Raw genomic sequence first — 27,758 nt, 5'->3', positions numbered from 1 at the left:
TATAAAAAGCAGGTTTTAAAATTATACAGAGCATGGTGATAAATTTGTTCCCCAAAAAAGGCATGAGCATAATAGTCAGGTAAATATTGCAGACCAAACATTTACCTTTATTCCATTTAGAAATCACACTAAAATGAGAATTCCGTGAGGGAAATAAAGAGGATGTTAAGAGAGTAACTGCAGGTGGCAACCTAAGAAATGAGGTCAGGGGAGACCTGTCTGCGACAGCAATATGAGATCTGTCACCGAAAGGTTGAGATGGAGCCACCTGTGTGAAGAACTGGAGAGAGGCATGCCAGGACTAGGCAACAGGTACAAATGCCCAGAGCTGGGCAAAGGCATTTCATTTTTGAGAAATAAAAACTAGGAGAAGTCTTTGATGAATTTTAAGTTGGGAAGTGACAACGTTCTGATTTAGGCTTTCATCTCTTGCTATGGCAAGGAAATCTATTGGAGCATGGCAAGAATGGCAGCAAGTGAGCGGTGAGGAAGCCATTCCTGTTGTCCAAGTGAGAGATGATGTGTTTGCACTAGAGGGTGGCTATGGGGATGGAGCAATTCAAGATATATTTTGGCAGCATAGTTTGATGATATCTTGAGATAGTTGATGTTATATGTAGATATATTTTAGTGGTATATCCTATTTGGTTGGTAGGACTTAGATTTGGGTGTTGAAGTAAAAGAAATGAAGCAAGCCTTTAACTTATGCAATGTGGTGAAGGCTGCGTCATTTACTGGGAAGATATTTGTATATTTAGGATGTCTATTATGATTGAGCATAAATGAGGCGCCTGTTGGTGGGGGCGAAGAAGTACTTAAAAATTACATCACTCACTCTTATGTCTAGATGTATAGACTACAAATTATCTGCAAAAAATATTCTAGTTCAGAGAAGAGTTATTTGAAAGGAAATTCTTAGTTATGTAAACAACTAAGTATCGATGGTTTTAAAAGCAGGGCGTAATAATAACTTTTAAAAAAGTGTTTCAACATAATCTGCCTCATGACTTCATAAAGAGAACTCGACCTTGGAAGTTGATAGATCAGCTTGCAAAAGGAGCCCAGGCCTTCTGCAGCAACAGGCCCAAATCACTAACCTCTGCTCCTTGAGACTCAAAGTTAAATAGACTTGGAAGGGAAGACAGGGTGGTCTCGCCCAAGGCTCAGGAGCTGAAACTGCCAAGGAGGCCCCTGAAATATGCTTGAGGAAAGGGCAAGTGGAGGGCGGTATCCCAGCCTACACTTGTTGAGTGGTCTCTACAGCGTGTGACTAAGGCTAGCCATGATGACATAGTGACTCATAGAAGGTTTTGTTGTGGTGAACAATGGCAGAATGTCTGCATGCCACTAAGAGACCTAGAAGTTCAAAGTCCAAGTTCGGAGCCCCAGTGTGAGGCTGACAGGCATCCAGACCAGCAAGGGCATCACACAGAGTAAATAGGCATCTGTTGGACTTTGGGCAGTCTTCACAGTGACACCAGGCGCCAACCAGAAGTGATGAAAATCCTGAGTGGATCAGTCATTCCAGACCTCTTCATCCCAACCCATTCTCTGCACTGAGTAAGTTTACCCCTGGTACTCTTGAAAACTTGGCCAGCAGAAAGGAGAGGGAAGTTGGCTAGTTGGGTAGAGAAGGCTTCAAAAGGGTTAGATTCACTCTCAATAACAATAGGTTCTCTGGATATACTTGTGTCAAACTGGTTCCAAACCTACACAGATCATACAGCAGCCTCTTTTCACCTGGGTACATACACCTCGGAGCCAGCATTTCTAAGAGTCATTGTAAAATCCTTATAACATCAGTGCTCATATTCCACCAGGTAGAGGTCTTTGGTTTCTAGGATTTTAGTTGTACCTCAGTGACAAGTCTTTAATTCACTTTAAAAATGTTAATAATCTTTATATTATTAGCAAAATCTCCTTCTTATAAATTTCCAAGTGTCTAACCTTTTTCATAAGAAAAATAAGCCTTTTATTTTCTCAAGAGAGAGGGAAAAATTGACTTTGCCATAATACATGGCATGACTCATGGAAAGGGCTTGAATAATTTGTAGACATGTTGTTATTGAGTCATCATGGATGATACAAGACCACTTGAATGCTGATGAAGTGAAACTCCTTACAATCTGTAAGAAATACAAATACTACTTTTATATTTCAAAAAGCTCAGTTTCAGTTTTATCCTCGAGGAGACGCTGGGGCTAGATAGCAACAATTCTCATTCATAGATAAGACAGCTTCTTCCCTAAGAAGCCAAGCATGGTCTTCATCAAAGAGAAAGAATCAGAGCTATAACATGGGGTTTAATACAAGTGTTATCTCTCCTTGTCCGGTAGATTCCTTTTCTTTATAACCACAAGTAATATATTATATTAAAAATCAAACTGGCCCAAATGTGACTAAAATACTTAAAGATCCTGTGATCCTAAAGGTTCTAAGCAACACGACTGATGGGGTTTGATGGGTACATTGGAATGCTGGTGATTTACTATATAATTTAAGTACCCATCTGTGCAGCTGGGCAAAGACATAGCTGATGAAAATATTAGCTGGCCAGCTGTTTTCTCTGCTCAACAGAGGTCATGAGGATTGCTTCTCTGGCTGCCATCACCACTCCAACAACCTCATCTTTGTCAGAAGGACTCTTCATTTCCATACTCTCCCGAAAAAGCAAGGGCAGCAGCACTGGTCCTTAATCCCGAAGAAGATCTCCGCTATTTTCTAGGCTAGTTGCAGCTTAATGAGCCTTGATATTGGCTAAAGGAGTCATTCCCTCAAGCTCTATGTCACTTTTTCTCACTTCCCAGGTAGCCAGCGTGGGACTTGGAGGGGCTATGGTCTGGCCTAGTCTCCTGGGTTGAATTTCTGGCTCTTTACATTTGCCTTTCAACTCTTAAAAGAAGAAATTAATTATGCAAAAACAGGCTATGCAACATTATCTTCCAGGCACCTTCCAGGCACTGCCTAGCTGATTTGTCCATTCTCCATGGCTCTGGGACCATTGACAAGTTAGGTGACTGCAAGAGGTGAAACAGCCAACGTAGAGATAATTTCCAATGGGTCCTGCTTTGTTTTAACATGATTTGCTTGAGTCATCTGGGCCTTAGCCGCCCTTCTTATTATCCTTTCCATTGAGATAGTTACTCACTAAGTGACAAGTGTTATAGTAGGTATTCAGTAAACAGGACGAACAAAAGAAAAGGTAAAGAAGATAGCCAGTTGTTGTTGACTGGTAGGTAGGACCAGAAGAAAGGATTTGCAAATATATACAGGGTTTATTTACTATGGTATAGACCCAGTGTGTATTCAAACTTCTTACCACATTTATTGCCTTTAACATTGAGGACCTATGATCAGGCAGGCATTGAATTCATAGCTATTGACCCTTCCATATGCCTTTCAGAGCCGTAAGTAGCAACTTTGACCCAAGTGCAAAGAAAACAACAGGACCCTCAAATCAGTAGTGTGGGGAAGAAAAGAGCTGGGGGGAGGTGTCCTGATGGCACTAATGGGCTTCCCAGTCTTGATCTTTGGTCTCCTATTCCATCATCTCAGCCAAGGAGGCTGGCCTAGGGCCCAAGGCTAATTTGCCACCTTGACTAGAGATTCAGGGGAAACAAATAGGAAGTGGCTTAAAAATTTGCACAACCTTTAAAAAGTATGATTTAAAAACATAGGGGCCCTTTCAATGCCAGTGCCTAGGGAAAAGGCCTGGTTATCCCACTCTTGTTCTGGGTTCTGACTTTTTCTTATGCTAAGGACAGATAACATGAGATCTACCTTTTTAACACATTTTTAAGTGTACAATACAGTACTGTTAACCATAGGCACAACATTGTACAGCAGCTCTCTAGAACTTATTCACCTTGCATGACTGAAACTTTATACCCATCGATCAGCAACTCTCCATTTCCCCCTCCCCTTCACCCCTAGCAACCACCATTCTACTCTCTGTTTCCATGCGTTTGACCATTTGAGATACCTCATAGAAGTGGAATCACAAAGTATCTGTCCTTCCGTGACTGGCTTATTTCACTTAGCGTAATGTCTAGGCTCACCCATGTTGTCACACATGGTAGGTAGAGTCTGACTTTTTACTATAAAACTGTGAATACCTTAAGGACAGCCCATACATGCTATGCATATTGTAAGCATATGCATAAAGGGCTTCCTCAACATTGAATTAATTCCCAGTAACCATAGGAATTGTTAATGATAAAGGTTCCTCTTTGTACCTCATTCAGAACAGACATGTACTCCTGTTATGGGTAGACTTTAATAAAGCCAAGCAACAGAAGTCAGCTGGGTTTTATTTGGAGCATTTTACTCTCAGTTTCTCTGAGTCTCTGTTAACTGCTTATTTGTGGGGGAATGATACAGTTCTAGAGGCTTCTCTCTAAATTTCTCCCTGGCGTGTCACAATAATAATGAGTAATATTTGAATGGTGCTTTACAATTTGCAAAGGATTTTAACATTCATTTTCTCATCCCACCTTCAGACATAAAGTAGCTAACATCCCCTTTCACAGATGACGAGACAAAGGCTCAGAAAAGGAGTGATTTATGCAAGGCCACCCTACAAATCCCAGCCTCTTTCAACTATATCCTGAAGCCTTTTATGTTCTTTCATTTTAACTTCAGGTATGCCTATTCCTTGAAAAGTAAACTCTTATGTGGGAAATTATGTCAAAAATTTTACAAGTAATATCAATATAATTAATTAAAATTAAGTTTGTAACTGCTTATCCTTTCTTGCCTACAGTCTTATGCACAGAATCATCATTCAAAGCAAAATTATTAGCACGATCATAAAACAAACATGGAACCCTAAGTAGATATCTCTCTCCTTGTTTGTTTTCAATGTGCTAAAATTTACATACAGTCTTGACATATAAGATGTGTCAACAATGTAGCAAGATAGCTTTGTGGGCTGAATTGTGTCCCCTCAGAATGTGATTACTTTTGGAGATAGGATCTTTAAAGAGGTAATTAAGTTAAAGTGAGGTCATTAGAGTGAGTCCTAATCCTATATGACTGGTGTCCTTATACGAGGAGGAAATTTGGACACTGACACACACACAGAGGGAAGACCTTGTGAAGACACAGGGAGAAGATGGCCATCTACAAGCCAAAGAGAGAGGCCTCAGAAGAAACCAACCCTGCAAACACCTTGATCTCAGACTTCCAGCCTCCAGAACTGTGGGAAAACAAATCCCTGCTGTTTAAGCCACCCAGTCTATGATACTTTGTTATGGCCCTAGCAAACTAATACAATAGCTAAGATTTAGTTGCTTGTACAGCTTAACAATATAACTGACTTTTAGTATAACACACAGGTATTGAAATGCCATTGCCCTCAATTTTTAGAAATATGTAAATATATATGTCAGTCATATGTATATGTTTATCATGTTTTAAATAGAGGCATTACTCATCAGGCAATGATAACCAATGCATAAATAATCACATGCAAGTTAAAGTGACACACACAGGGGCCAACCTCATGGTCAAGTGGTTAAGTTTGCACGCTCCACTTTGGTGGCCCAGGGTTTCACCCATTCAGATCCTGGGTGCAGACCTAGCACTGCTCATCAAGCCATGCTGAGATGGCATCCTATATAGCTTGACTAGAAGGACCTACAGCTGGAATATACAACTATGTACTGGGGGGATTTGGGGAGAAGGAAAAAAGAGGAAGATTGGCAACAGATGTTAGCTCAGGGCTAATCTTTAAAAAAAAAAAGACACACAATGATAATGTTATACACTGGACAGGCATTCAGATTTCTAGGAGATCAATTCTAAATGATATGCAAGAGAAGTTTTCACTAAAGTGGTTGAATTATGCTGAGTATTAAGAATAGATAAGGTTTTCACGTAAGTAGCTAAGAAACAGGTTAAGGAAGAGGCAATGAAAGTGAAAAATCATGGAGGACACCAAACAGGCCACTTTGGCTGGAGCAGAAGCAGTGAGGAAACTAAGTCAGTTTAGTTTCTGGGAAGAAAGAACTGAAAAAGCGTGAGAGAGAATCCCATGGTGAGGAGACGGTGTGAGGATGAACTCAGCATATCCACTAGCCTCAACACAGAAGCCAGTCTATGACCCTGTCTATAAGAACAATCCTCTGGTGACCATCCCGTCACCATCCTGGGGCTGCCGTTCCACTTTTTGAATCCTTTTCCAGAAATACCCAGGGAAACAGATGCTTTGATCTATGGCACTGGCTCCAAGAATCAAGTCAGGGCTTTCTTCATTGTCCCCATCCTGGATGTAGTCAACAGTACCTATAGGGCAGTGTTCTCAATGTTGTCTGCACATTATAATCGCCCATACAACTTTTAAAAAATTCTGATGCCAAGGCTATAGTCTAGACCAATTAGCTCACCAGTGGTGGGAGGCAGGCATCAATATTGTTCTAAAGTTCCCCAGGTGATTCCAACGTGCAGCCAAGTTGAAGACCCACTACTGTAGGCAGTAGGGCCTGGGTATCTGTGCTTTTAGTAGGCTTCCCAAACAATTCCTCCTTGCCAACCCATGAAAAGCACTTGATCCTCAGCCCTGAGGCATCTATCTTCCATTCCCCAGTTAGCTTTCTCTAATCCCCTAAGAAAAAGCAAACACATCACCTCTTTTTCATTCTCTCTTTCCTACCAAGAATCTCATCCTCATTTAGCTAAACTTAATAATTTGGCAAGATAAAAATGGGGTGTGATACATAGAACATATGACATAGAGAAGGGGTTCCACATTCATCTTGATATCAAGACTCTTTAGTAGCTGTACTATGAAGCAGTGAGTTTAGGAAATAGAGTATTGAAAACTAAGAAAGATATGGACCAGATTCTGGAGGGACCAGTTTTTCAGCCACAAAGACAAATGGCCTTGAAAAAAATAATTCAGCAGGAGATTGACAAGATCAATACTAGATTTTAAGGAAATTATAAAGAAGAGAGCAATGAAAGAGCAAAATAGGAAAGACAATGTAAAGGAGGAACAATTGAACTTGACTGATAGATTATGTCAGAAAGTTGCGAACTGAAGATTTGATTCTGAGTTGTAAGCCTGGGTAATAGAAAGAAATTATAGAAATGGGGAAATGAAGAGAAGGGGCTGAATTTTCTTGGGGGGGAAGTAGAGAAGGGAAGAGGACTGAGTTGGGTTTTAGACTTGTCTGAGATAGTGTGACATTTAGAAAGTAAGGCCAGTCTAGAGGCAGAGATTTGGACTCTTCTGCAAAGAAATCTCAGTAGCAGCCAAAAGAGAATATTGGGAAAGATGAGATGAGAACTAAAGACAGAAATGGGAAAATGCTATTGTGGAGATAAGGAAGCCTAAAAGGAAGCATCTATTGGAAATGCAGGAGGAGAACCTGGATAGGGCCATGGAAGAAGAGAAAGAAGGAGGAGGTGATCTGTTATGTTAAATGGCCAAGGAGAAGGAGGCTTGAGATAACAGGTATGGTAACTGCTCATTTCATGGCAGTGCCCAAGAGCCATCATTGGCTTCCCATTGCCTAAGGATAATATTAGACAAGAAAAGGTCTTTATAAATTGGCTCTAATATACTTTTGTGGTGCCTCATCTCCAAACCCATACTGAACTATATACTATTCTCTATGAAAATATGATCTTTTAGGCTTCTTTATGTTTATACATGCTAGTTTCTTTGCCTGGCAAAATTCTACTGATTGCTCAAGATCCAGCTCAGACATAATGCCAGTTCCTCTGTGAATCATTATATACCCCTAGTCCCTAGGCAAATACTATATAGTCAATACTTCCTCAATGCTACCACTTCAGTTTGTACATACCTGAATGTTAGTACTCACCACACGCATCATCATTATTTTTTTACTCATCTGTTTCAGTTATCTGTTGCCATGCAACCATCCACTCCAAAACGTAGTGGTTTAAACAATAACTAATTTATTATCTCTGTAAATTCTGTGGGTTGACTGTGCAATTCTTCCACTCTATGTGATGTCAGCTGGGGCTACAGTCAACTGCAGGGCCCAACTAAGCTGGAACTTCCAAGATGGTTCACTCATATGTCTGGTGCCCTTGCTGAAATAGCTGGAAGACTGGGCTCATGCTGGGATGCTGGGAAAACTGGGCTTCTTTCTCTCCAAGAGGTCTCTCCACATGGTCTTTCCACCAAAGTAGCCTAACTTCTTGCACAGCAGTTCAGGGCTCCCAAAAAAGAGCATTCCAAAAGGAAGGAATCGAAAGCCACAGGTCCTCTTAAATGCTAATCCCACACTGTCACCTCCACTGCTGTTAACACAAGTCACAGGCCAGGGACTACTCAAAGGCAGGAAGAGCAGAAGGCATGGTTCCTGGTTCCATAGGGGCCATCTTTGGGGCTAGCTCCCTTATTGCTCTGCGATTTGCCTAAGGGACAAAGAGTGTGTCTTTCTCATCTTTGTGGCCTGAGTACCTACCACGGAACTTAACACACAGGGGACATTCATTAAATGATGGTTGAGTGAGAGAGCAGAGGTGGAACTGGAGGACTGAGGCACAGGCCCAGTGAAGAACAGTCAGGGCCAGTAGAAAAGTCGGGGGTGGGAGTGAAGTGCCTCATAGCTAAACTCTGATGCTGTGTCAAAATGAGGCCACACATGCTGTCATCAGTTTTGTATCTGAGTTAAAGTGTTAACCTGTTAAGTGTAAACCTTTAAATTTGCATAATCCTCTTTAGCATTTCTGTATTTTTTTATACGGAAGTGGCCTGAGTCTCTCCTGACATTTGGGAGTCCCTGGGAATAACCACTGTTAAGTGCATGTGTTAGGTAGTAACTTTTAAATTGTGTTGCTAAGAGATGCCCTAAGAGTTCAGTGGAACTCCCTCAGGGACCACTTTAGAAGGGATGGGAGAGAAGGGTCTGAGCATAGCGCCCTGTGGGCCCACAACCCCATCCTTACTCCAACCAGGGAAGCTTTTACTGGTTTCATTTGTTGGCACAAATAAGGCTTTATTTGGAAAAATAAATAAAGGCAGTATTTTGATTTTTTTCCCTAGTAAATAAATCGTGAAACTTAAATGCTAAGAAAAACAGAGGAAACGAATAACAAGATTAACCATAAAGACGTAGCTGAAGCCGGACAGCCCAAGCTGGCAGCAGGCCAGATCAGCATGGTCCTGTTGGCAAAGCAAGCGTAAGAGGAGATTAAGGTGCCCAGGGAGTCTGGAGAGGCGGTGCAGGGGAGAGAGAGTGACATACTTCGAGTATGGAGTCCAGATTTTAGTCCATCTTCGTCACTGATGGGCCCTATAGCTTGGGTAGGACTTAACCTCTTTGGGCCTCGGTTCCCTCATTTGCAAATAAGGTCATTGGTCTAAATGACTTCCAAAGTCTGGGCTTCCTGCCTCTGTGACTCCAGGGAGCTACGGAAGCACTGTAGTGTGGGTGACTGACAATGATTTCCAGGCTACACATATTACTCAGTATCACCCACGAAAGCTCATTATTTGCAGGGTATGGAGCCCAGAAGGGAGAGGTGAAAGGCTTAGGATCTTGATATTGGAGTATAGAGTACTTAGCTCCAATAATATCTGTTAAATTAACTAGACAAGGAGAGCATTGGACTCAGGCGGCTCTAAGCCGTGGAGGCCTCTGTAAGCAAACTAAAAATCTGAGCCAGTAAGCGCCTCAAGGTTACGAAATTGAAACCTAAGGACAACCAATCAAAAACAGCCAACTAGGCTTTAAACTACAGCCGATCAATAATTTCCTGACTTTGCTTCCACCTTTTCTCTATACCACTCTCTCCTGGAGCTCCTGTCTGTGGAGCGCTCCTAACCACTTCCGGGGTGGTGCTGCCTGATTTGAGTTGATTTTTGCTCAAATAAACACTTAAAGTTTTCAACATGCCTCAGTTTATCTTTTAACATAACTAATAGTGTCTGAGCATTAAGTACAGATATCGTACTAAGGATTTTACTGGCAAACAGCATTTCATTCTCACCACGTCTCTCTTAGGAAGGTGCAATTGTTATCCCCATTTTAAAGATGAGGAAATTGAAGTTTAAGAGATTGTCATTTGCTTAGAGCCACACAACTAACAAAGGATAGAGCAGGGATTCAAATCTAGGCATTTAAGTGCATATCTTTATTTTTCCTTATTCATACAAAGTCTGTCTGTATTACACAGAAAGCTTGAAAGAACTGGAATTGATATCAGTTTAACTCAGTTTGTCTAACCATAGCACACGCCTTCAGGCAGACAGGCACCTTTTATAATGATGATGCCAGGAGTACTGACAACTTTAGTGCTGGTTAAAGAGAATTTATCTTTGAAATGCAAGTTAACAAACCGAAGCGCATATTTCAGTATCAGTTCTACCACACTGTTCTTACATAATTCTACTGGAAGCTCTACTCTTAAAAAGAAGCTGAAAGAATGGAAGCATTTTCAGAGAAGCTCAAAAACTGAATTCTGTTCTATCGATTAAGTAGATGTGTAGGTGGCAGAAATACACAAAATAGTTCCCATTTTCTTGTCTTGATGGCAACTTGTAAAATAGGTAAGTATCAAAAAATATAATAACATATTTGTGAAACATTTAACAGACTACAGAGCACCTTCCTGCGTAGATATTATCTCAGTTAATTCTCATAACTCCACGAACATTATCATCCCCATTTTACAGATCTCAAAACTGAGGTTTATATAAGATAAATTTTTGGCCCAGGGTGGCATAACTAGCAACTGAACCAAATTTTCATCTTCAGACTCCGAGTCCGGTGTACTTTCGATTACACTACAATCTACTTTATTAAAATGCACATTTTATATCACAGTAAAACGTAGTAGGTATTACTTGCTACTCAAGTCTACTCCACTGGTGAGTTTCGCCCCCTGGAGGAGGAAATTATATTCTTTCCAATGATTTGGTTGCCAGAGGTAACAACTTGTAGTTACAATATTAATATTGTGATAGATATTGATTGAAATCTGTAGCTAACACTTTAAAAGAGGCACATAAGAATAAACCCAAACATAGGATTTTTTTCAATGTAGGACTGTGAGCACAGTTAGATTGGGCCACTTATTGATATTTTGATGTTTTGGGATTGTGAAGTTGCTCATTATAAATCACCCCAAGAGCATCCATAGTTTATGGTTAAGCTGCTGGTAGTTTTGGTATTTAACGAGCTTAACTTTCTGGATCTCAGGGAGAAAGCCTATATGCAGCATGTTCTTTAAACCCATAGAGATCTGGGATTTCCTCTAGTTCAATTGCTAACTACCTGTGTGACCTTGGGGAAATGCATTATCCTCTGATTCCAAGTTTCCTCAACTGTAAATGGGGTAATCATTCCTATACCATTGAATTGGCTTGAACATTAAATGTGGAAGTGTAAACAAAGGACATAGCAAAGGATGTGACACTCAAAAAACAGTAGTTCTCTTCCTTGAGAGACTTGAAAGTTTTGGTATATTGGGCCTCACACGTCAAAAAACAAAAAGAAATAAAATAAAAACCCCTTCACCTCTACTTACACTTGACACCAAAGAGACAGCTATTTAGTACATCAGCGGTACCCCGTTCACAGCCAGGAGTTTGGTAGGTGCTCAATAAATGAAACGAAATTACCCCCTCTCCCCGGGTCTCAAGTGTCTCATTAGGAGACTGCCATAGCCAGAACCTCCTTGGCCAGTCTGCAGCCGACATAGGAAAGGATGTTGTCTTTGCAGCACCCCACCCTCCCTCTCTGGGCCCTGCTTTTTTGTCATGGTTCATTCCAGCCAAGCTAAAATTTCCCCAAACATGACTGGAGCGATGGGCCGAATCTAACAAGATTAAGTTTAATAGGGATAAATGTAAAGACTTATACTTCAGTCCAAAAAGAAGCCTGTACAAATACTAGATGGAAAATATGGGGATTAGCAGCAACACGTGTGAAAAAGACTTAGGGGTTTTAGTTGATATTAAGCTCAATTAGTCAACGGTGTGCTTTTGCTAACAGTAAAGTTGACGTGAACTGGGCCTGCATTAACTCCCGCCCAGGCCCAGTGGTTACCCTACTGCGCTGGTTCTTTAGCCTTAGCAGAATCACCCACCCACCAGAAAGCTCATTAATATCCAGATTACTGCCCCACCCTGCAGAGTTTCCATTCCTTCCATCTAGGGTGGGGCTTGATAATTTGCATTTCTAACAAGTTCCCAGATTGGTGGTGAAGTTGCTGGCCCCGGATCCTTCTTTGGGAACCACTGCTTTCCCTATTCCACCCGGTCAGGTGACATGGGGACCAGTCCTAGTACCAAGGGTAGTGAAGAGACTGCAAACATAGGAGGGACAAGGAAAGGAAGGGAATGGAGAGTTGTTAGGTGCTGTAGTAATATCAGTAAATTCATAATAATAGGTAGCATTTATTGCGGGTTTATTGTAGGCTAGAGGTTCTACCAAACTTGTAACAGAATTAAAAATTGTAATAATAACAATAGTAGTTATCATAATAACTGCCACCCAAATAGCACTTCCTGTGTGCCAAGTTTTGCTCCACACGCTTTACGACAATTCTACAAGGTACATGTTACTATGCTCGCTATCAGGTGAGGAAACTGCAGGCCTGAGAGGAAGCCCACCAAGGCCACGTTCACACAGCTCACAGGAAACCTGGCTGGGACGTGGATCTAGATGTGCCGACAGCCAAACTCCTGTGGTACAATGAGGACTCCTGCAGGCGGGATTGAACTAAAGACTACGTTCTGCCTAAAGAAGAGAAGAACAGAGAGAGGAGGATAACGTATTCAATGGTGAATGAATAAACAGAATATGGTGTATCTGTACAATAGAATACTACTCAGCAATAAAAATGAACTGAACTACTGAAAACAACATGAATGAATCGCAAGATAATTATGGTGAATAATGAAGCCTGACAAAAAATGATTAGAAAATGCTAACTAAGCGATCATGGCAGAAAGCAGGTTAGTGGTTGCCTGGGATGGTGGGAAGGGGAGCTTGAGAAGACGTAGGAGGGAAAGATTACAAATGGGCACAAGAAAACCTTTGGGAGTGATTGATCAGTTCCCTATCTTGATAGTGGTGTGCTTTCAAGGGCACCTAATCATGTTAGAATTTATCAAACTGTACACTTTAAATATGCACAGTTTCTTGTACGTCAATTATAGTGCAATAAAGTTATTAAAAAAATTGGGGTTTAAACATATTAAGTAAAATACACAAATCCTGTGAAATAGATCAGTATTATTACTCTGTGAATAACTGATTGAAAATTGTGTGCAGTATAGGTTCACACCTATGGAATAAGTAATTTGGATAAACCTACCCTTTTAGCATGGATCTATACATGTAATGTGTAACCAATGTGTCTTACCAATTTCCAAGTAGAAATATCAATTAAACAATAATTTAGGCTCTATGAAAATCTACCTCAATGGAAAAATCCATAACTAAATTCTAGTTCATCAAAAAACAACTGGGCCTTAAGAGGTCATGGATTATAAAAACTAAAATAACACGTACATATAATTACAGTTGTAATAGTAGCAGTAGAAGTAACACTATTTTCTTATTAAATTTCTCATTTTAAAAAAAATTCCAAAAAACTTAAGCATTTTCCTTCTGAATTAAGAGGATAGATGGGCTTATTCTCATTTAATAGATGTTAAAATTTAAGTTGCCAAAAAAAGACCTTTTTCATATCTTATTTTTTAACTGCTTCTGATAACAAGGATCACAATATGTTTGTAAGTTTGCTTTGCTCAGTGTCATAACTTGGTTTAAAATTCAGTTGAAAGCCCTGGTTTGTCATAGGAGCTCACCAATAAGCATAATAGCCAGTGCTTTTTAAAGATGTTAATTAGAAAAATTACAATAAAATTAATTCACATAGCACTTGTGTTTTTAGGACTTGGGAGAAACATGATGACAGTGAGCAAAGAATTCTAATCAAATTTGGAGACACTCCTATAGAATTATTCTTGGAATTGTTCAGGATTACCAATACATGCTGTTCTCAAATTATGTGTGGCTTAGTAGATACATGAAACCCACCCGGCTCAGAAACGCAAAACTGAATATACAGCAGAGGTGGGTGACATACCTACCATGTCTTTATTCTACTTTTAAGAGAAAATGTAAATTGTTCAATTCCCTCATTCTGTTCCCAGGGAGAATAAAGTAATTAATGCAAGTCAAAGATAAACTCAAGGATACAACTGAGCCTCAAGACAAGGAGAAGCACGGAGTTTGAGGCAGGAGGAGCAAAGAAGACCAAACTCTCTAACTCATGAAGATCTCATCCCTCTATTGCCTAAGGGGTGAGATGGGGAAAAAGGGAAAGGCCTAGAGGAGACTGTTTAGACCCTCTTGGTTGGTGGTCCTGAAGTAAAAGGGGTGCAAGGATTCAGCTCCAGCAAGGGAGATCAAGGGGATTTGCGGGAAAGGCCACAGTGAAATAATAACATGGATATATATGCCATTTCTCCCTCATTCCCAAGCAGGGTGGGGGTAGGTAATTGCCTAAAACCCCAAAAAGATTCCAAGATTGGGGTCTTGGCTTTTAACAACTGATAATCACGTGGGAAGGAATGAGAGAATATCCTTCTAGGATTAATTATTGAAATTCTATTAAGAGCCAGTCCTACCCAAAAAATCTCTGAAGTTTCCTGCTGTGGTGTACCTAGGTATTCTGGTATATTAAGAAATTACGGAATCATGTTTCCATAGCCCTTCTCTAGGCTCAATCGTCCTTTAGATATCTAATGTGTATCCAGGGACACTTCACTGGCCACGAACCACTGAGAATGAAGCCTTGTCGTGGAGAAGGAGCTCAATCAAAGGGTGGTAACCAGGACCAGCCTCCTGGGTGTGGGACCAGTGCATTCGCACAGGCCCTCCTCCCACAACGTGGCTGAAAGCTCTGCTGTTGCTGTCTTGAAATTCTTCATCAGTTTTGAACAAGGGACTCTGCATTTTCATTTTGCATCAGGCGTCAGATTATGTAGCCAGGCCTGAGTGTAACAATGCAATATCTAGATTACAGATCCCTCCCTGTTGGCAAATCTCTTCTGCACCCTACCCCCGGTTACAATATTTTCCTAAAGAGATCGTCATTCAGAGCAACTGCTACTCCCTGACGAACTATGCGTTGTTCCTTACTCACAACTTTAAAATCTTGCAGAGTTCAAAATTATTTAATCCAAAATTTATTTTACATTAAGAAAACAATGCCAGAACTGTAATCCTGTGAGTATAGTTTCATGCAGAATGTTTTTCTTTATATACATCTGCATCCGATCCGCATTCCTTTTCACAGAGTAACTGCTTCTCAACCACAATGACATCCACAAGCCTTCTGCACAGATCCACATGCACAATCTATTCAAAAGTATTTGACTTTTATCTCCATATGTAAAATCATATAGATTTGTGGATCACCCAGGGAAGGGAAGTGAGTACTGCCTGACCAAGCCCTGATTTGTCCCTTCTCAGCTGCCAGTGCCACTGGCAGAGGAACCTCTAACGCCATCTTCTGAGGGACAAGGCCGTAGTGAAATTCTGACCTACCAGGACTTGCTGATGATTCAAGTAAAGCTGAAATCCCAAACACTGAAAAGAGTGACTTTATAAGAAATATATGACTGGGTCCAAGCCATACAATACTGACTTTTCTCCCTATCTTTTGCATTATTTTATTTCCTTTAACTAAGCTAACTTTTCAAGGGTTATGTCTACAGCAGCCTGGGGAACACACACAGCTGTGTCTGTTATGGTGAATTCGATTTTCTGGCTGCAGGAAAAGTTATAAGATCTGTAGACTGCCTCTTTGGAATGAAGAGAGAGCTAAATGTGAATAAATACTGCATTAGAGGCTATGGCAAAAAAGCTAAAGGAAGAAGACTACAAAATTAGAGTATTTGGACACTTCATCCGTATCACACTTTCTACGAGACCCTGATTCAATCATTGCTCAAGTAATTTCAAAAGTACAGGAAAACCCCATCAATTTGGATGCTTTCAACTTAAACTTTATACTAGCAATATGATAGAACTTTGCTCTTACCTTCCTATAGTAGGCATAAAAATGAATAGTATAAAGATGATTATTGAAAAATAAACTATGTTCAAAAATAAGCCATTTTAAGGCACCCTTAGGTGCTTTATAACTCGTGGCTTTATTTTTAAATATTTTTGGAGTTGCACACATACTGCATGCAAGACATCAGGCTAGGCAGGAGCTGGTACTATAAAGAAGCATAAATCTAGGGCCTGTCTTCAGTGAACTTAGAGGCTGGGGGGGTGAAACAGTACAGGTATAAGGAAATACGGTTCTCAATACCGGGTAACTTGAAAAGTGTGGAATGAAGGCAACAGATAATTTGTTCTGCTCGTTAGGGGAGAGCTTCTACTGCATGAAGTGGTCATTGCTCTTACAGAGTTACTGTAAGTCCTTGAAAAATATAACTTTTTCCTTCTTTTAAGTTGTATAATGCAGATTTTCCTCTTTATTGAAACCCTTTCACTCCACCCTTAGTTGTTGAACACCTATGTCAAGGAAGAGATCGTGATCGGTGTTGAAAGGAACATATGGAGGAAGATGCTGTTCCTGACCTCAAGCATTCCGACAGATCCCCAAATGAATGTTTCCCAAGGTAAATGAGGCTACAAAATAGGAAGAGCCTAAGCAGCCTGTTCTGAGCACAGAGACAGTGTACTGTGTTGAGTTCCATCGAAAGTGACATGAGACAAGAGTATATATGTGAGTGGTCTATCTGAGGGGTCACAGAAAGCACAGGAGGGGATCAGGGAAGTGGGGCAAGGAAGCAAGGTAGCCCACAATAAAAGGGGCGTTCCTGAGCAGACTCCTGCTGTGAGTGACTGAGGCTCCATCCTGAGCGCCTGCGGGGCAGCTCTGGGAGACGGAACAGAAAATGCCTCCGTTACCCTCACTGAGGGGCAAGGACAGCTGGACTTTGTCCTCCAGCTTGCTTCATTCATTGATTGAGAGCCACTCCTTGGGAATGAAAAATCCTGGCTCCTGTGGCCTGCCTTGTTCCAGGTACAAGAGGAAAGTGCCCAGGCAGCCGCTCACAGCTGGAAGCCCATTTTGTTGTGGTGTATGGGAATGATGTTCCAGGAGGAAAGGGCAGGGTGCTAATAGTATCTGCTTGACAAGGGGCAAATATGATTCCAGAGATGATTATAAAAGAAGGCTGTCGAAAGAAGTGGTATTTTTTTTTAATTAAAAAAAATTTTTTTTAAAGATTGGCACCTGAGCTAACATCTGTTGCCAATTTTCCTTTTTTTCTTCTTCTTCTTCTTCTTCTTCTCCCGAAAGCCCCCCAGTAAATAGTTTTATATTCTAGTTACAGGTCCTTCCGATTGTGCCATGTGGGTCGCTGCCTCAGCATGGCCTGATGAGCCGTGCCATGTCCACACCCAGGATTCGAACCAGCAAAACGCTGGGCCATCAAAGTGGAGTGCACAAACCTAACCACTCGGCCATGGGGCCGCCCCAAAGTGGTGGTATTTTAGTAAGGCCATACAAGATGGAGGTGGCGATAGAGGAACAGCATGCCAGCAGCTGTGACTATAAGACTAAAGGCACAGAGATGGAGAGGGGTGTGTAGTGGTCACTAAAGACAACCCGGGGTTCACAAGGAAGGAGGGATGGAGGGCAATATGGCTAAAAAGACAAACAGTAATCAGAATGGGAGGGCCTCTTTAAATGTCCTATCCAGCAACTTTAAACTCTCCCCTGTAGGTGTCAAGGAGACTGAATACATGTGATTAGTGGAGTGACATGATTCAATTTTTATTTTAGCAAGCTTGCTCCGGAAATCTTGTCATAGTCTTCAGGATGGTGTGGAGGAGGTGGACTGAGGGCTCTTGTTAGAGTCAAGGTGGGACACAATCAGTGATGGTACAAGGGGATTGACAGTAAGAATACAGAGGGGTAGGGGCAGAAGACACCTTGAGAGAAGAGGCCAGGGCTGGGTACCAGAGAGGAGGATAGAGGGGGAGCAGACAAGTGTCCCACAAATGAAGCCTGGTGACTCTGGGATTGATGTCTTTAACTGAGGTAATAAATTATAGCAGGAAGAGTAGGTTTTATGGTTGGAATTTGGATCTGTTGAATTCAAGGTGGGTTATTAATCTGGAAAGGTTCAGCAGGCAGCTAGAAAGATGTGTCCAGAGCCTCAGTGGAGAGCTGGAGCCAGAGATATACATTTAGGATTCACTGAAATGAACTTCCAAGGAAGAGGATAAAGTGAGACAACTTCAGGTTGGTCTCTCTCAAATATTCAGAATTAGTGATGTTTTCCGGTAAATATAATTTGGAATAATCATTTCAGGATACTCACTAATTAGGATATAGAATTTCCCTTTCCAATTTTTGTTTTAAATATGAGAGTGAAAGGCTTGTGGAGCTATAAAATATAAAGTTTTTTTCTCTTACTGAATATAATTTATTTCTATAGGAATAATATAGGAATTATAAGTGTAAATTGAGGATAAACTACAAATGCATTGTTCAGATCTTTGGGTAATGGATGAAAATACCCGAACCACTATATCCTGACAGCACTGATTGACTGATTCCAGAAATACTCCGACTGTGTTCCAGGAGAGGAGATACTAATTTTAAAGTATAAAATAAAGCAGTCACCCGATTCACTTTTGCCAACTCCTCTAATGTTCTAAATTGGCCACTTACTTCCCTTTCCAAAGGCTGTGTACCTGGTGATCTGCACCTTGAAAGGTCCTGCAGAATATTTCTTGAGCAACTTTAGGCCACCTCTGCTGTTTTCCTCGCTAAAGCTCGAGACAATTAGTGATGAAAACATGTGTTGAAGTTTGTGGAGGTCCAATAAATAACACTACTGTTTTCCTCACTTGGGTTTTGGATCAAAAGACATCAGGCCAATGGAGAACAACATATTGCCTTTATCATCATCATCCTCATCATCATCACCACCACCACCACCATCATAACCATCGTCATTGATAAAGGCCAGGTTAGAAGATGTGGCTTTAGATATGGAACAATGCTGGGCATCCTAGTACTGAACCCCTGAATTACACAGATTTACTCACCAAGTCATGTGCAAAAGTGGACAACCACAGGCCTCCCACGTGGGAACCTACCTTGTAAAACAAACTTCAGGCATGAAAAAGCCAACCAGAAATGATGCTCCCAGCAATTTATTCTCAAAGATAAAAGAGAGGGAATGAGGTAGCACCTCGCATGCCCAGTTCTTTATCTTACACTTACCAAGAAGTTAAATCATTTATTCTTCAGTCACTGATGTACTTGGCTGTCGCATATCCTGAAAACAGGAAGCCATCTGAAAGAGATTCCTCTCTTCTTTGTCACCTCCCTCCCTTCTCTACCACCCACAAACCCTGAGTCCAAGGACTTAAGAAGAGTTGGAAAATAGAATCTAGAGTTAGGAAAATCCTCTGAGATCACTTAGCCTGACCTATAATGTAGGGAGGTGAAGTGATTTGCTCAAGGTCACACAGTTAATTAGCAGAAGATCTTAGGCCAGTATTCCTTAAGTTTAAAGAAAGGATCTGGAAAAACACTTGATTCCATAATTTTGTGCATCACTCAGAGGTGCCTTTGAGTAGACACATCAGGCAGATGGTGATGACTTTTTCAAAGAATCTCTAACCCAGAGAGGAAGCTTAATGAAGCAGCGGACTTGCACATGGCCCTCATTTATCCTGATCTGAGCAATATTTCTGAGGCCACTGGCTGCGTTCCTTCTTCTACTCTTGAAAGACTCAGCCTTTTCTACCCCGGAAATGGCAAAAGACTTATTCTGTCTATTCGTTTCTGTGGAATCACCTCCCAACTAGCACAGAGCCTGACAGATAGTAGGCACTCAATAAATGGGAAATGATGAAGGAATGAATGAATAAGGTTTTCCTGTCATGTGAATGAAGTACAAGATGAAAAATCAGTGCCGTTCCAGTTAAGGCAACAAAAAACTCAACAGAGAAGTGCATCAATTTACTTTCTAAAAATTATCTGAAATGAATCCAAATATTAATAATTATCATTCTAATTGACTTAAGTGGGAGAAGGGAAAGGAAAACTGAGATTAAAGAAACAGCAGGAGAGAGATCTAACTAAGAAAAGTAGTTAGGAAAGCCTCAATATTTATGAGGGACAGTCCTGACAACCCCACAATTCCCCAGACTGACAGGAAACTCTAAGCACTAAACCAGCTTCACTTCTGAGCAAAATGCTTCCCTCCTGAATACCAGCCCCAGAGCATTTGAAGTTTATATTTGTGCCAGGAACTTTGCATTTGCTGTTCCATTTCAACCTTACAACCACTCCAGGAGGTAGGCCTTATAAACTCTGTTACAAACTACCCATGTTACAGACCTTCACAAATGCTAAATTAATAAATACTACATATATGCTGTATACATCTTTCTTTAAGCTTACCTCCTTCTCTCTCCTTGGGCTAAAACTTTTTCTCTTGCTCATTCACACGTCAATCTATTAATTTAAAAAGGATTTATTAAGCAATAGGTGAGATAATTAGTATATATAGAAAATGAACAATTCAGTAATGAAATTAAGAAGACAATTCTATTCAAAATAACATAAGGAAAAAATACTTAGGAATAAATTTAACACAAGAAATGCATGACTTGTACACTGAGAAATTAAAAACTTTGCTAAAGAAGATCTAAATAAATGGAGAGACATTCCATGTTCACAGAAAGAAAGATTTAATATTGTTAAGATGACCTAAGATTCAATGCAATTCTTACCAAAATTCCAAAAGGCTTTTTTTGCAGAAATTGACAAGCAGATCCAGAAATTTATTTGAAAATGCAAAACATCTAGAATAGCCAAAACAATTTTGAAAAAGAACAAGTTGTAGCACTTTCACTTCCCAATTTAAAAACTTACCATAAAGCTATAGTTAACAAGACAGTGTGGTACTGACATAAAGACAGATTTAGATCAAAGGGAAAGAATTGAGAGTCCAGAAATAAATCTTCATATTTATAATCAATTGAGTTTTGACAAAGGTACCAATGCAATTCATTGGGGAAAGGATTCTGTTCAACAAACGGTGTTGGACAACTGAATATACATGCAAAAAATTAACTTAGAGCCTCACCTCACACCATACACAAAAATTAACTCAGAATGGGTCATAGGTTTAAATGTACGAGCTAAAACAACAAAGCTTTGAGAAGAAAATACAGGAGAAAACCTTCAAGATCTTAGGTTAGGCAAAGATTTCTTAGATATGACACTTAAAGCACAGTACATACAAAGAAAGAAAAAGATAAATCGGACCGCATCAAAATTCAAAACTTTTGGGCTTGAAAGTACATTATTAAGAAAGTGAAAAGACAAGCAACAGACTGGGAGAAAATATTTTCAAAACCATATCAGATTAAGGACTTGTATCCAAGATATATAAAGAACTCTTAAAGCTCAATAATAAGACAAAAAAATCAATCAAAAAATAGGCAAAGCCATGAACAGACAGTTCACCAAAGAAGATATATGAATGGCTGGCTAATAGGCACAAGAAAAGATGCTCTACATCATTCTTCCTTAGGGAAATGAAAATTAAAACCACAATGAGATACCATTTTACACCCACTAGAATGGCTAGAAGACAGACAACAACAAAGGATGTGGAGAAATGGGAACCCTCATTCATTGCTGGTGAGAATGCAAATGTTCCAGCGACTTTGGAAAACAATTTGGCAGTTTCTTAAAAAGCTAAACATAAAATTCCCATACAACCCAACAATTCTACTCCTAGGTATCTACCCAAGAGAAATTAACACATGTCCACACAAAGACTTGCACCAGAATGTTCATACCAATAAACGATGGAAACAACCCAAATGTCCATCAACTGGTGAATGGATACATAAAATGCGGTCCATCTATACGATAGAATGCTATTCACCAATAAAGAAACTATGTGATGGATGAACTTCCAAAACATTATGTCAAGTAAAATAAGCCAGACACAAGAGACCACATATTGTGAGATTCCACTTACACAAAATGTCCCAAAAAGGGCAAAAAGAAAGTCGAACAGTAGTTGCCTGGGGCTGGGGGTACAATTTGAGATTCACTGTAAATGAGCATGAGGGATCTTATAAGGGGGGTGAAAATGTTCTGATAGTTGCACCATTTGGTAAAGTTACTAAAAATCATTGAATTGTATACTGGAAATAGGTGAATCTTATACGTAAAATACACCTCAATGAAGTTGCTGAACAAAAACATAAACTAAATTAAAACATAAATCAGTAAAAGCCAATATATCATTTGGTTCTAGATGGAATACACAGCATATACTCAAGCTCCAATTTTAAAGTCATTACTGAAACATTCCTCTTCTTCATGGTCATACAGATCAGGTATCAAGGCCTTCCTTGCTCTTCCTGTGAACTTTACTGCGTGAACTCATTTCTTTATTTTTCCTTCTGAAGCCATCCTACTAATCCAGATTCCTTACTTCTTTACTTTATTTTGTTAGAATTGTAAGTACTTTCCCTAACTCTATTTGCTACCTGTAAATTAAACAGCAGTAATTGCTAGATGAACCCTCCAGTGACACTGGTTTCATCAGGTGGCACTTTCTATCCCCAGACCTCTGCCTGTTCTCCTTGCAGGCAGTATACTGTGCAAAGGATAGCCTTCCCATTTGAAGCCACCTGTTTCCAATTTTATTATTACGGTCCCTTCACTCTATCAGATTGGTTTCCTCAACGTCCCCTGTATTAGTTTCCTGGGGATGCTAACAAATTGTTACAAACTAGTGGCTTAAATCAACAGAAATGTGTTCTCTTACAGTTCTGGAGGCCAGAAGTCCGAAATCAAGGTGTCCACAGGGCTGTGTTCCCTCCTAGGAGTCTAGCAGAGGCTCCTTCATCACTTCTTCCAGCTTCTGCTGTTGCTGGCAAGGCAATCCTTGATGTTCTCTGGTTTAAGCAGACACATCATTCCAATCTCTGCCTCCGTCTTTACATGGCCTGCTTCCCTGTGTGTTCTCCCGTTCTCTTCTCTTCTGAGGACACTTGTCATTAGGCCCACCCTAATCCAGGATGATCTCTGATCTGAGTCAAGCTCACAAAGCTGCTACTGATCAGAACACCCCATATCAGTTTCTCCTTTTTCTGAACTCCCATAGCACTCCCTGTTCCCTTCCTTGCTGCATTGTTTATGGTCATGTTTGTAGGTGCTGTTTGCCAACCAGATTTTAATCTCCGGCAAGAGGATCTCAAACTCTACAGCAGTGGTCTCAGCTTGGGTTGCTATTGGAATCATCTGGGGATCTTTAAAAAGACTCTCTTATTTGTGTCCTACCCCTAGAGGTTCTAATTTAACTGGGCTGGGCGGGGGATGTCCCAGGTACAGGTATTTTTTAGAAGCTTCTTTATTTCATTCTAATGTGCAGCCAAGATTGGGAACCCACTGTTTTAGAGTTTGTTCTCAACAGAGGGTGCTAAAATTGGTTCTCAGAGTACGAAGTGGGCACAAAAATCTTAGATATCACAATGGTTTGTCATCCTTGAAAGGGCCAAAGTATGGAAACAGATATATAGTATACATCTATGGTACTAAAATTTCATGGGGGGGCAATTAGGAGAAACATGCCTAGAACGGCTTCTTGGAGGAGCAATAGTGAAAAATATATGGAGTAACACTGCTCTAAAGTGTATCCCAATCACCTGTGGAGCTTGATAAACCGCACGTGCCCAACCTCCCAGAGATTCTGATTCAGGAGCTTGGGCTGTGGGCCAGAATTCCGTCTATTGAACAACTAACATTTATTGCATGCTTACCATAAACCAAGTACTCTCCTGAGCACACCCATGCAGCATCTTCACTTTACAGGTGAAGAAACAGAGGCACAGAGAGCAACTTGCCCAAAGTCACTCAGCTGTAAGGGCCAGAGAAAAGATTTGAACCCCGGCATCAGTGCTCCCCTACTTAACCTCTAATCATATGACCTCAACTACCAGAGCTCGTGCTGGAGGGCAGGAAATATGCCTCATGGTTCTCTTCTATTCCATTCCACAGGAGCAGAATGTTTCACATGTTGAAGGGGCCAAAGAGCACTTGTTGAGTTAATGATCATGACACTAATAGATTCCGTGGCTGACTCGGGTAGTTACCGTGAAACTGGTTAAATGGGCAAGGATGAAGAAGTGTTTGTCCTTAGTCTGAGAGGTTTAGGTAATATCTGTGAAATCTCCAGTATATTATGACTGTTAACACAGGGTTAAACCAACAAAAATCTCAAAATGTTCATTGCTCATTGTTCCAAAAGCCACTTGATGGTTGAGATTCCTTTAGAACAGAGGTTGTTAACTTTTCTTAAGTTCCATGGACTCCTTTGGCAATCATATGTGATGTCACATAACATACATTTAGAAAATTATTCTGAGAAAGGGTGAAGTCTATGTTTCTAAATGTATGTAATGGAGTTATGAGATTACAAAGGCCACCAACTCTATTGAATTATAGTTATCAAAATATGTTTTTAAATGTGTGATAGGGTAATAAGTGTTTCCCTATTAACATTTTTAAAAAGAGCCAGTGACAAGTCTAAAAACAACTGCAATTTGAAGTTGCGATGAGTGTCAATGATAGTTCAAGTTATCCATAACAACTCGAAACGTGATACAGAAATATCTGTGATTTCTATTGGTGACAGCCTCACAGGTACAGCTAATACTGAAGTGATTTGTTGCCAAATGCATAGTAGAAAGAAATACTAATTCTCAGTTAAACAATAGTGAAAATGAAGACATAAACGTTTCCCCCTCCATAGTCCCTTGGGTGGACCCATGGACCCCAGATTAAAACACCTGCTGTGGAACTGCCAGAGCCTAGCCCTATCTGCCTCATCCTGCCCAGCTCGGCCCATCTGGACTGATGGAAGCTCGTAGACCAGCTCCATCACTGTCAACCTCTTCCGGCCAGAGATATTTTTCCAGAAGTTCAGGACATATTTCTTTGATGCCGCAGCAGCCTTGGACACAGCACCCCTTCTAATGACAAGAATGGAGCAGTGTTGTGCGGAAGGATTAGTTGAAAAGCATTTCTGGAAAGCAGCCTTTATCTTTGCTTACCAATCAACTGGGGAATCTAGAAAAAAATGCAGATTCCTGGACACTCCCTCCCCCACCCCACAACATATGCACCTCTCTCCTCTCCCTTCTCTCTCTCTCTTTCTCACACACACACACACGCGCGCGCGCACACACACATGTCCCTCAGAGCTTCTAATTCAGTGGGTTTAGGGTTGGGCCCAGGTATCTGCATTTTAAAGGGTCAGGCCAGGTGATCAAGCCATTGCTATCAGGTGCATTAGCCTAGAGTCCAGCTTACCAGAGACCTCTTTTGGGAGCAATTTTTGTTTCCAAATGGAAGAGAAGGAAGAAAGCAGGGACCCTTTCAGAGCACTTCCCAACAGCTGCCAGGCCAGCCCTCAGGTGGCTATTGGCCGCCTAACTCTAAGGGTTCATCATCAGGGCAGAGCAGCCTACAGTTCCCATCAGAAGTAAAATCTCGTGGCTAAATTATCCTCTTTTGCGAAAAGGAAATGTTCTTCCTCCTTTTCTCTCCACCTCCCCTGTTTTCCCCCGGGGGATGCTGCAAAGACAGAAAGGAGTAAATACATGATTCGCAGAGAGGCTTGACCTCTTAACAAAGGTGCCGAATAAATCCTGGGTGTTTCCCAAAGCCCCCTACTTTGGAGCACACAGCGTGAGGACTTCTCAGACTCAGAGGCCTGCTGTTCCAGTGTACAGGGTAGCTCCTTTGTCTTATCTGCAATAACTTTATCTGCAATCTGGAAGATAACTTCAGACTGTGTTAAGAGAACAATGATATAAACCTCTCTCTATCATTCGACCCTTGACCTTTTTCTGGAAGAAACACAAGAGGGAGGTCTGTGGCTCGCTGATCTTTTTATATCTTTATCCTCACCAGTCAAGACTTTATTAGAAACTTAACTAAAGCCGCCTAGACTCTATCTGGCACACAGGTGGTGAGATTCTGCATTCAAGACTGAATGAATCTAAACTGACAGGTAAATCGTAGTTTTGTATGTGAACAAAGAAGCAAAAGATTTTCCTAATATATTAAACACATCTTTTACATATAACATTATGCTAAATTATATTTATCAGCAATTACAGTGTGATTTAGTTTTCCCCCTCTTGCTGTAGGGCTATTTATAGCTCCTGGCAGTTAATTTATCAGTTTTAGATTTTTAACAGCTTACTATTTAATAGGTGGTTGTTCAGTGAAATATATAGAATTTATGCATTTCTCTCCAGTGTTCCATCCACCTCTCACAAGCAACAATAGCACTTATTACTAACTTTTGGTTTCTGCCCCCCCCCCCCCCCGCCGATATCTCTCCAGTGCTTACAACAAAGTCTGACATAGACAATATTTGTTGAATCAATTCTGAGCTAGGCACTGTATTTACTACTTTACTATAGTTAATCTCATTTAATCTGATTAATTAAATATTCCTCATTAAATTCTATGAGGCTAATTAGAATTATTATCACATCTCGCTTGATAAACTAAAAAACATGCCTGAAAAACACTGAATGAATTTCCAAAAGAATCACTGGGAAAACTAACACTAAAACTGAAGTTGCTTAGGCCCACGGGTTTCTAATTGTTCAGTCCAGGGGTGAGCCAGCTATGGCCAGAGGCCAAATCTGGCCCACTGCCTGTTTTATTGGAACACAACTCACCCATTTACAACTCAGAAAGCTGATCTGAAATAAAGAATATTACGAACTCCAAATCCTTATTTCCTAAACCTCAACAAAGAATAAACATGTTAAAAATATTTGGCTATCTTGGTATGTTGACAGTATTTTAATAAATAAATTGTATTTATATTTGTCAGATTAACCAGATCTCTAAACATTAAAACATATGGGCGTTCACTAATTTATTTTTCACTCTCTGTCCTGATGTTCAAGGACCATTTAATTGTAAGAAACAGAAGCATACTGGAGAAAGCAGAAGTGAAGACCAGATCCAGGGAGACTCCAGAGTCCAAGGGCAGGAAGAAAGGCCTCGCCTCACAGCTGAAATGGACTCAGAACTAGGAAGACATCAGAGCCCATGGCCGCTTATTTCTCCAACTCTCCCTCTTTCCAAAACCACATCCTCTGTCATCTTAATGCTCTCTGTTTATCAAAAACACATGGCCCACAATGAATGCCCCTCCATGGTGGCCTCAGTTGCTATATGACCGTATATGTCTAGATTTTGTGGCCATTAATACAGTCTCTGGGTCAAACTCTTTGTTCAAGTATCTAATGCACTATTGCTGGGGGAATATGTGATATTGAGATCTGTCTCTTCCATGTTATGGAGGGTCAAATTCTCCAAGAAGGCTGTATGGAGGAGAATAAATGATTGTCATCACTAACATGCCCTATTAAAATGATTCTCAATGTGATGGAGACGGGTGTCTATCCTTCAGATTGCAGTATAACACTGTAAAAAACCACCACTACTCATAGGAGTATATCATGTCCTTTAGTTTTGTTTGTCTGGATAAAAGGGAGAAAATCATGCTCTAGTACGATTTATAATAATATACGATGTTATGGAGAAAAAGCTTTGTTATTTGCAGAAATATTTTATTTGGAACTAATGCAAATATATGATAAATGTTGTTCCTTGAAATATTTAGTTTAGGATATATTGTTAAACAACAACTGATAATTAAA

The 27,758-nt window shown here is 40.5% G+C and overlaps 1 long non-coding RNA gene across 8 annotated transcripts; it reads left to right on the top strand.

Moving 5' to 3' along the window:
* The first annotated feature begins 1,330 nt into the window (after positions 1 to 1,330).
* On the top strand, positions 1,331 to 27,488 carry LOC111769110 (uncharacterized). 8 transcript variants are annotated; one of them, XR_011428865.1, is made up of 7 exons: positions 1,340 to 1,560; positions 4,500 to 4,641; positions 12,563 to 12,766; positions 14,147 to 14,296; positions 16,513 to 16,630; positions 17,345 to 17,600; positions 27,000 to 27,484. It is a non-coding gene; the product is annotated as an uncharacterized lncRNA (long non-coding RNA). The 8 variants fall into 8 exon arrangements; XR_011428861.1 differs by having other exon boundaries at positions 1,374 to 1,560; positions 12,563 to 12,940; positions 27,000 to 27,454; XR_011428862.1 differs by lacking the exon at positions 17,345 to 17,600 and having other exon boundaries at positions 1,367 to 1,560; positions 12,563 to 12,940; positions 27,000 to 27,454.
* The last annotated feature ends 270 nt before the right edge of the window (positions 27,489 to 27,758 follow it).

Source organism: Equus caballus, chromosome 19, assembly GCF_041296265.1.
Source record: "Equus caballus isolate H_3958 breed thoroughbred chromosome 19, TB-T2T, whole genome shotgun sequence".
Taxonomy (NCBI): Eukaryota; Metazoa; Chordata; class Mammalia; order Perissodactyla; family Equidae; genus Equus; species Equus caballus.
The sequence above is the reverse complement of the archived record's forward strand: the minus strand, read 5'-3'. Positions and strand labels throughout refer to the sequence as shown.